This window comes from Dendrobates tinctorius, unplaced genomic scaffold (assembly GCF_039654945.1).
Source record: "Dendrobates tinctorius isolate UK_male_01 unplaced genomic scaffold, ASM3965494v1 ptg000019l, whole genome shotgun sequence".
In the NCBI taxonomy this organism is placed as follows: Eukaryota; Metazoa; Chordata; class Amphibia; order Anura; family Dendrobatidae; genus Dendrobates; species Dendrobates tinctorius.
This window is the reverse complement of record NW_027361687.1, coordinates 84410325-84420708: the sequence shown is the minus strand read 5'-3', so window position 1 is coordinate 84420708 and position 10384 is coordinate 84410325. Positions and strand designations below refer to the sequence as shown.

The following is a 10384-nucleotide window of genomic DNA, read 5'->3' as shown; positions in this document are numbered from 1 at the left end:
AGAGACTTGCTTGTAAATTTTTTTACTAACTTTATCTGTACACATTGCAGCTGGCTAATCACGGCGCAGGAAACATCCACAATGTCTAGACACAACATCGTGTCATTGGCTGCTGAAATCACATATCTCTCTATATAAAGAGCAGACATCTTGCTTTAGCACCATTTTGACAATGTAAAAAGCGCAGTGGGGCTGCGCCTAACGCTTGGCCTGGGTGCTGATAGATTTTAACTAATTAGCTTGGCGGTTATTCTAATTCAGATAGTTTAACCCCTTAGCGACAGAGCCAGTTTGCAGCTTAATGACCAGGCCAATTTTTACAATTCTGACCACTGTCCCTTTATGAGGTTATAACTCTGGAACGCTTTAATGGATCCCACTGATTCTAAGATTGTTTTTTGTGACATATTGTACTTCATGTTAGTGGTAAAATTTCTTCGATAAGCCTTGTGTTTATTTATGAAAAAAACGGAAATATGGTGAAAATTTAGAAAATTTTGCAATTTTAAAAATTTAAATTTTTATGCCCTTAAATCAGAGAGATGTGTCACACAAATTTCTTAATAAATAACATTTCCCACATGTCTACTTTACATCAGCACAATTTTGGAAGCAAAATTTTTTTTGTTAGGAAGTTATAAGGGTTAAAAGTTGACCAGCGATTTCTCATTTTTACAACAACATTTACAAAACCATTTTTTTTAGGGACTACATCATATTTAAAGTCATTTTGAGGGGTGTACATGACAGAAAATACCCAAAAGTGGCACCATTCTAAACACTAGACCCCTCAAGGTGCTCAAAACCACATTCAAGAAGTTTATTAACCCTTTAAGTGCTTCACAGGAACTAAAGCAATGTGGAAGGAAAAAATTAACATTTAACTTTTTTTTGCAAAAAATTTACTTCAGAACCAATTTTTTTTATTTTCACAAGTGTTAAAAGAGAAAATCAACCACAAAATTTGTTGTACAATTTCTCCTGAATACGCCGATACCCCATATGTGGGGGTAAACCACTTTTTCAGCACACGGCAGAGCTCGTAAGGGATGGAGCGCCGTTTGACTTTTTCAACGCAGAATTGGCTGGAATTGAGATCGGATGCCATGTTGCGTTCGGAGAGCCCTTAATGTGCCTAAACAGTGGAAAACTCCAACAAGTGACCCTATTTTGGAAACTAGACCAATTAAGGAACTTATCTAGATGTGTGGTGAGCACTTTGAACCTTCAAGTGCTTCACAGAAGTTTATAACGTAGAGCCGTGAAAATAAGAAATCTATTTATTTCCACAAAAATGATCTTTTCACCCCCAAATTTTTATTTTTTACAAGGGTAACAAGAGAAATCATACCCGCACAGTTGTTGTGCGATTTGTCCTGAGCACGCTGATACCCCATATGTGGGGGGAACCACTGTTTGGGCGCATGGGAGAGCTTGAAGGGAAGGAGTGCCATTTTGGAATGCAGACTTTAATGGAATGGTCTGCGGGCATCATGTTGCGTTTGCAGAGCCCCTGATGGGCCTAAACAGTGGAAACCCCCCACAAGTGACCCCATTTTGGAAATTAGACCCCCTAAGGAACTTATCTAGATGTGTGGTGAGCACTTTGAACCCCCAAGCACTTCACAAAAGTTTATAAACGCAGAGCCGTGAAAATAAAAAGTCTTTTTTATTTCCACAAAAGTGATTTTTTAGGCCCCAATTTTTAGACCCCCAAAGATCGTAAATAGTGGAAACCCCTCAATTCTTGCTCCAACCCTAACCCCAACACAACCCTAACCCTAATCCTAACCCTAATCCCAACCCTAATCCCTAATCCTAATTCTAACCCTAATCCTAGTTCGCCCTAACCCTAATTCTAACCCTAGCCATGACTCGAGCCCTAACCCTAGCCCTAGCCCTAACCCTAGCCTAACCCTAACACTAGCCCTAACCCTAGCCGAACCCTAACCCTAGCCCAAACCTAACCCTAGCCCAACCCTAACCCTAGCCCAACCCTAACCCTAGCCCAACCCTAACCCTAACCCTAGCCCAACCCTAACCCTAACCCTAGCCCTAACCCTAGCCCTAACCCTAGCCCAACCCTAATCCTAACCCTAGCCCTAACCCTAGCCCAACCCTAACCCTAACCCTAATGCCCTAATGGAAAACTGAAAAAAAAAAATTTTCTTTATTTCATTATATTTGCCTATATAAGGGGGTGATAAACGGGGGGGGGGGGTATGTACTTTTTTTTTTATTTTGATCACTATGATCGATTATCATAGTGATCAAAATAATGAAAGGAATCTGCCAGCCTGAGCCGGCAGATTCCCGGCGGGCGCACTGCGCACGCGCCCGCCATTTTCAAGATGGCGGCGCCCATCGGAGGACGCCGGTGGGACATGGGACCACCGGGAGGGGACGGAGGGCCACGGAGAGGTACCGGGGGGGATCGGGGACCCTATTTCTCTCTCCTCTGACGTGCGATCACATCAGAGGAGAGAGAGATTAAATGTAAAATTGCGGCTTTTTTTTTTTTGCGGTCACCGTTATAGGGTTAATAACGGCGATCGCAAAAGTGGGGTCGGTAAAAACCGACCGATTCATGTTCTCTGGGGTCTCGGCTACCCCTGGCAGCCGAGACCCCGGAGGAAATCCGACACTGGGGGGCGCTATTCACTTAAATCACAGCGCCGTGAATTAACGGCGCTGTGGCTTTAGTACCCTTAACTACCACCGTTAAAAGGCGTATCGGCGGTCGTTAAGGGGTTAAATAGCTTGTTTCCTGTGTGGCTGTGAAATAGACCATCCAGCAGTATTTTTTTCTGCCATTACTGAGGGCCACAGACAAAGACTGCAGGGCACATTTCATAGAAGTACAGTCATGGCCAAAAGTTTTGAGAATGACACAAATATTATATTTTTACATGATCTGCTGGCCTCTGGTTTTTATGTGTGTTTGTCAGATGTTTTTATCACATACAGAAATATAATTGCAATCATATTATGAGTAGCAAAAGGTTATATTGACAGTTAGAATGAGATAATGCAGCAAGTCAATATTTGCAGTGTTGACCCTTCTTCTTCAGGACCTCAGCAATTCTCCCTGGCATGCTCTCAATCAACTTCTGGATCAAATCCTGACTGATAGCAGTCCATTCTTGCAAAATCAATGCTTTTATTTTGTCTGAATTTGAAGGTTTTTGTTTGTCCACCCGTCTCTTGATGATTGACCACAAGTGCTCAATGGGATTAAGATCTGGGGAGTTTCCAGGCCATGGTCCCAAAATCTCTATGTTTTGTTCCCTGAGCCATTTAGTTATCACCTTTGCTTTATGGCAAGGTGCTCCATCATATTGAAAAAGGCATTGTTGATCGCCAAACTGCTCTTGGACGGTTGGGAGAAGTTGCTCTTGGAGGACATTCTGGTACCATTCTTTATTCATGGCTGTGTTTTTAGGCAAGACTGAGAGAGAGCCCATTTCCTTGGCTGAGAAGCCACCCCACACATGAATGGTTTCAGGATGCTTGACAGTTGGCATGAGACAAGACTGGTGGTAGCGCTCACCTGGTCTTCTCTGAATAAGCTGTTTTCCAGATGTCCCAAACAATCGAAAAGGGGATTCATCAGAAAAAATGACTTTACCCCAGTCCTCAGCAGTCCACTCCCTGTACCTCTTGCAGAATATCAGTCTGTCCATGATGTTTTTCCTGGAGAGAAGTGACTTCTTTGCTGCCCTCCTTGAGACCAGGCCTTGCTCCAAGAGTCTTCGCCTCACAGTGCGTGCAGATGCACTCACACCTGCCTGCTGCCATTTCTGAGCAAGCTCTGCACTGCTGGTAGCCCGATCCCGCAGCTGAAACACTTTTAAGAGACGGTCCTGGCGCTTGCTGGTCTTTCTTGGGCGCCCTGGAGCCTTTTTGGCAACAAGGGAACCTCTCTCCTTGAAGTTCTTGATGATGCGATAGATTGTTGACTGAGGTGCAATCTTTCTAGCTGCGATACTCTTCCCTGTTAGGCCATTTTTGTGCAGTGCAATGATGACTGCACGTGTTTCTTTAGAGATTACCATGGTTAACAGAAGAGAAACAATGATACCAAGCACCAGCCTCCTTTTAAAGTGTCCAGTGGTGTCATTCTTACTTAATCATGACAGATTGATCTCCAGCCCTGTCCTCATCAACACCCACACCTGTGTTAATGGAGCAATCACTGAAACGATGTTAGCTGGTCCTTTTAAGGCAGGGCTGCAATGATGTTGAAATGTGTTTTGGGGGATAAAGTTCATTTTCTAGGCAAATATTGACTTTGCAAGTAATTGCTGTTAAGCTGATCACTCTTTATAACATTCTGGAGTATATGCAAATTGCCATTAGAAAAAATGAAGCAGTAGACTTTGTAAAAATTAATATTTGTGTCATTCTCAAAACTTTTGGCCATGACTGTATGTTGGGCACAGCTTCTATTCTGCTCCATGCAGAAATAGACCTTTTTTTTCAGCTGCTAAACGTGATACAGCCCACCATGTCCCATCTTGTAATTTAGTGATGGCGAAATTGTTCTGTGATTTCATCTGTTGCACAGTAAAAAAAAAAAAAAAATTGCAGTTGCTAATGTGACTCAGCAGGCCCTATCTCACTTGGTCATTTAGTGACTATGAAATTCATCCGTCTGCACAACTGTTGCATAGTAGAAAAAACAATTTTTTCTGTAGCTAGACGTGACACAGCCTGCCATATCCCAACTTGTCATTTAGTGATGGGGAAATTGTTCTGGGTGCATAGCTATTGCTCAGTAAAAAAATATATTTTTTTTCAGTTGCTAATCATTCAGCACGCCATATCTCACCTTGTCATTTAGTGGCTATGAAATTCATTCTTCTGCACAACTGTTGTTGGGGGTTTAGGATCTTTAGCGGGCCATTTGGCTTTTATGTGGCAAGAGCTGGGAACAGGTAATATGTATTTATGAGACATTTATAATATGATTGATATGTCTGGTTGTGAGCCGTGATATAATGTAGCATTATGTGCAGTGCAACGGCAGTACCTGTAACTATTTGCTTCAGTCTGCATTTCTAATGGGACTTTGCATTGTGCAAAGCACATAGCAGTATCGGCAACTGCCTCAGTGTGCCTTTTGTCTTTTTTGTGCAGACTGAATACGCTATAGGGAATTCCTCCAATGAATATATAAACAAAATAGAAGGTTGACAAACTTTGGTGGCACTCTTTCTAGAGTATAAGAGGAGTATCTCCATATATGCTGAGCACATAATTTACAAATTGATGCGGTTTTCACTATTCTATCTTGTTAGTAGGGAAACGTTAATTTGAATCTATTTCATATGAATTACTACCAATTAGGCCATGCGGTTTGTTGCAATATCTATGTAAAAACTTAGATTTTACTGAGAAATATAAAACTAAATTTAAGAGGATAATTTATCTCTGTATAATAATTATGTGGAGTGTTTTCAATGATATTTTTTGTCTTATGTTTTCTAAGATAATTCCACTGCAATTGCAGAAAATATTCCATGCACAATTTTGATATGCAGCTTACAATATATAGAGAAAAAGAAAAACATGAGCGAAGCTCCAAAAAAACGATAGAAAGTCCACACATAATATATTAAAATATGAATTTATTAATATACTTCATTACATAACAACAAGTAAATAATAAGGACAGATAGGGATACAGGGCCGTGTAGTGTCACAACCATACCAAATGGGCACAGCAGCAAAGGGGCTGGAAAATGGAAAGCCGAGCAAGGGTGATAAGCTAATGGTGTCTCAGTATATACAAATCACCAAGGCCCTCAATTAAATATAATTGGCAAATATGGCACACATTCCCATAATAGTGCAAATGTACCATGAATGGCACCACAACTATAATAAAAATCCAATTTCAATATACCTGGGGGCAACTCCCAGCGGCTTCCAGAGTCCAAGCACCCACCCCGACGCGCGTTTCGGATGGTTAATCCTTCATCAGGGGGTATAGTTAATGGAATACACATGCCAGTTTAAATATCGGAGAAACCGGAAGTAGCGGCGCCGTCTGACCGGAAGTGACGCGTCCGCGTTCGCAACAGCCGCGGTCACGAGCGGCGTCGGCGTCAAGTCGCAGGGGAGCACCATGGCAACCACTGAGGCTATAAGACGCCGAAAGCCGCGCGGGAGCAGGGGAGCCGAACGCGCACGCGCCACATCAGCGGCGCAGCCTGTGAAATTCATAGGGAGATGCTGAGAAATGGTAACGCTGTGAAGGATAAAGGCTGTAGGTCGACAATAATAGCAAAAGGGAATTACATAAGTATATATAAGAAAGTATATGGTGTCAAAATACAATACACAATATAATGTCCAATAAACAGTGACATCAAGAAAAAACCACTTCACATACATTTCAATAAGCTGAATAGTAAATATATAATATACACAATTATACATAATTCAAAATTGCATATTTAAAATTAGACAAAATTGGATCAAAAACAATGTAAATCCAATATTGATGAAAAGGAAAAAGGAAAGGGAGAGGGAGGGGAAAGGGGAAGGGGAGGGGGAAAGGGGCAGGGAGAGGGGAAGGGGAAGAGGAAGAAGGAGACACAAGGAAACACACAATCAGCATCTCAACCGGATGGTAGGATCATCAGGCAACCGACATGGAGTAAATAACATCAAAATGTGCAAAACTAGAAAAAAGGGATAAGAGAAAAGAAATTAGTAAAACATTAAAAACATATAATAAAAACAAACCACTGGTAATGGAAGCGGCACAAATATGCAGCAAACCAGGCAGTCACAGAAAGGGAGCAAAGCTGAGACTCTCATTCAGCCCATTAGGATGGACAGTATTGAGCCTCCAAATCCAATGTGTCTCCATTTGGGCCAGGCGTCGTGAGACTCTACCTCCACGTATGCCCACCTCCAAAGTATCAATACCCTTAATCCTCAAACCACTAGCATCACAATGATGATGCAATTTAAAGTGACGGGGTAGAGTCTTCAGGGTAGAGGCGTCCTCGTGCTCCACAGCAGCCTGAATACCTAGTACATGCTCCCTGATACGAACCTTAAGCTGTCTGGTGGTCAAACCTATATATATCAGGGAGCATGGACAGGTAGCAAAATAAATCACGTTCTTAGTAGTGCAAGTTATAAATTTACGTATATCAAAATCACGTGATCCAGAAGAATCAGTAAATACAGAACTACGTTCAACGTTAACACAGGCTACACAGTGGCCACAAGGAACGCAACCCCGTCTAGGAGTTAAATGCCTAAAAAAATGAGGCGGAGGAGTAGGGGCATAGTGGCTATGTACCAGCCGATCACGAAGATTTCTGGCACGACGATAGGCAATAAGTGGACGATCAGGCAGAATTTTAGATAACACAGGGTCAGCCATTAAAATGGGCCAAGATCTCGAGAGGGCCTTATGTAGTCCATCAAACTGACTATAAAAGTTAGTTACAAACCTAATTGGTTGCAAAGCATTGTCCTGTTCAAAATGTCTATACAAAAGTGAATTTCTGGAGTTGTATTTGGCCTTATGGTAAGCTTTTTTGATTAACCGATGACTATAGCCACGTTCGCTCAAACGTTTTTTAAGTTCCAGTGACTGCAACTCGAAGTCATCATCTGTAGAGCATATGCGCCTCAGACGGAGGAACTGGCCAGTTGCTACTGCTCGTATCATGTGGGCAGGATGCGATGAATCCGCATGAAGTAACATGTTAGTCGAGGTAGGTTTTCTATAAATGTCCGTCTGGACCCTTCCCGAAGAATCTCGTCTCAAATTGACGTCCAAAAATTCAATATGATCCGGATCCGATTTAACAGTGAGATATATATTCAGGTCATTGCTATTAAGCTTCAAAATGAATTGTGAAAGGGAAGCCGGTGTATCCTGCCAGATCAAGAGCACATCATCGATGTAGCGCGTCCACAGGAGGACACGCTCCATCGACATCTCATGATCTGACAGGAAGAGGTCCCTCTCCCACAGCCCCAGGAACAGATTAGCATAGGCCGGTGCATAGGCCGCGCCCATGGCTGTCCCCTGGAGCTGCAGGAAGAAGGACCCCTTAAAAATGAAAAAATTATGAGTCAATGTAAATTCAAGCAACTCGAGTATGAGAGCCCTCATACCCCTGCTGAATTTAGACATTTCCAGAAAATAACTGGTAGCATGTAATCCATCCCTATGTCTTATATTAGTGTACAGTGACTCTACATCAGCCGTGACAAATAGAGTCCCCGCATCAAGTGATAGACCGTCCATCCTACGAAGTAACTGATTAGTATCCTTCAAATATGAAGGGAGGTCCTCAACCAATGGCTGTAACATTGAGTCAATCCATCGATTAACACATTCAAGATAGTTACCCCCACCGGATACAATGGGGCGACCGGGAGGGTTGGAGGAATCCTTGTGAAGTTTAGGAAGTAAATAAAATGTTGGTATCGTTGGCTCAACAACAATTAATGCAGCTGCCAACTCTTTAGTGATGATGTTGTTATCCCTAGCCCTAATAATGATCTCCCTGAGTTGGACCTCAAAGGCGGACAAGGGGTTAAAAGTAAGTTTTTTATAGCAGATAGAGTTGTTTAACTGCCTATAGGCCTCTTTTTCATACATAGTCGTTGGCCATACTACTATATTTCCCCCCTTGTCCGCCGGTTTAATGACCACATCAGGGAGACTTTGTAGATGTTTAAGGCATTGACGTTCATCACTAGTCAGATTGTCATGCATGATATTCTTATTGAGCCGTAACACCTCCTGGGAAACTACCTTAACAAATAAATCAATGTTACTACAAGTAGAAAGTGGAGGAAATTTTCTAGACCGTGGCTGAATGGATAAAGGTATCTTACCTCCCTCCACCAAATTATGTTCGCAGGATAGATCCTCAAGAATCCTTAGAGCTACTTGCTCCTCATCTGTAGGGAACAATTGGTAAGAATTGTCATCAAAATAAAAACGCTTAAATAGCAATGACCGCGCAAAAAGATGCAAGTCTTTAATCACTGTGAAAGTATCCAGACCAGTGGCAGGAGAGAAGGAGAGACCTCGTGACAATAAAGACATATCAGTAATGGATAATTCGTGGCTGCTTAAATTGATTACCTTATTGTCATCAATAGTAGCAGCATCAACAGAACTTTTATTATGTCGTTTGTACGGATGGTATCCATAGTTTCTCTTTTTCTTATTGCCTGCCCTAGTATTCATGGACGATATCGAAGCCTCAGATTGTGTACTTAATGAAGAAACCGAGGTAACTGATGTAGCTCGATGTAATGAGTTGATACCCCTCTCAGACTTCTTGCGCCATTGATATACTTTTTTGAGAAGGAAATCCTTATTATCTCTACTAATTTTGGAGGATTGTGATTCCTGAATCCTTCTGACAGTCTCATCAAGAACTTTTTCCAAACGTAGTTCAAATTTATTTAATGTATCAGGAGGGCAACCAGTCTTTAACTCAGCCTGTGCTGCATCAATGGTTTTGTCCAACTCCCCTATCGACTTCGAGTTCAGGTCAATCAATAGCTGCATGAGAGTCAATGAACAATTAGTACAAGCTTCTTCCCAGTTAGTCCTGAAATCTTCGTCATCAATTGGAAAAGCAGGAATCACACGAATCCTAAGCCCTCTAGGTATAATTTTCCGGGTCACATATTTTTCTAAAAAGGCCCGGTTCCACCAAATTTTAGTGCGTTTAGTCAATAAGGCCTGAATTGACTCACACAAAGCCTCCCATCTATGACTACCTGGCTGCTGCACAACAGCCCCACCATCCCCAAACACTTGATCAACCTGTCCAAGCCAGGATTGATCCCTGGCTCTGAAATCCATGTTGTCACGAGCGACACCTGTGCATAACACAGAAAAAACATAAATTAATAGCATGCTAATGACAAATTGTCATCCCATCAAACATAGTGACTGTATGTTGGGCACAGCTTCTATTCTGCTCCATGCAGAAATAGACCTTTTTTTTCAGCTGCTAAACGTGATACAGCCCACCATGTCCCATCTTGTAATTTAGTGATGGCGAAATTGTTCTGTGATTTCATCTGTTGCACAGTAAAAAAAAAAAAAAAATTGCAGTTGCTAATGTGACTCAGCAGGCCCTATCTCACTTGGTCATTTAGTGACTATGAAATTCATCCGTCTGCACAACTGTTGCATAGTAGAAAAAACAATTTTTTCTGTAGCTAGACGTGACACAGCCTGCCATATCCCAACTTGTCATTTAGTGATGGGGAAATTGTTCTGGGTGCATAGCTATTGCTCAGTAAAAAAATATATTTTTTTTCAGTTGCTAATCATTCAGCACGCCATATCTCACCTTGTCATTTAGTGGCTATGAAATTC

The 10384-nt window shown here is 41.9% G+C and overlaps 1 long non-coding RNA gene across 1 annotated transcript; it reads right to left on the bottom strand.

Moving 5' to 3' along the window:
- Window positions 1-5610: 5610 nt before the first annotated feature.
- On the bottom strand, window positions 5611-9479 carry LOC141082740 (uncharacterized). Its single transcript, XR_012230571.1, has 3 exons — window positions 9131-9479; window positions 8878-8943; window positions 5611-6689 (listed from the first exon to the last, which is right to left on the bottom strand). It is a non-coding gene; the product is annotated as an uncharacterized lncRNA (long non-coding RNA).
- Window positions 9480-10384: the final 905 nt, after the last annotated feature.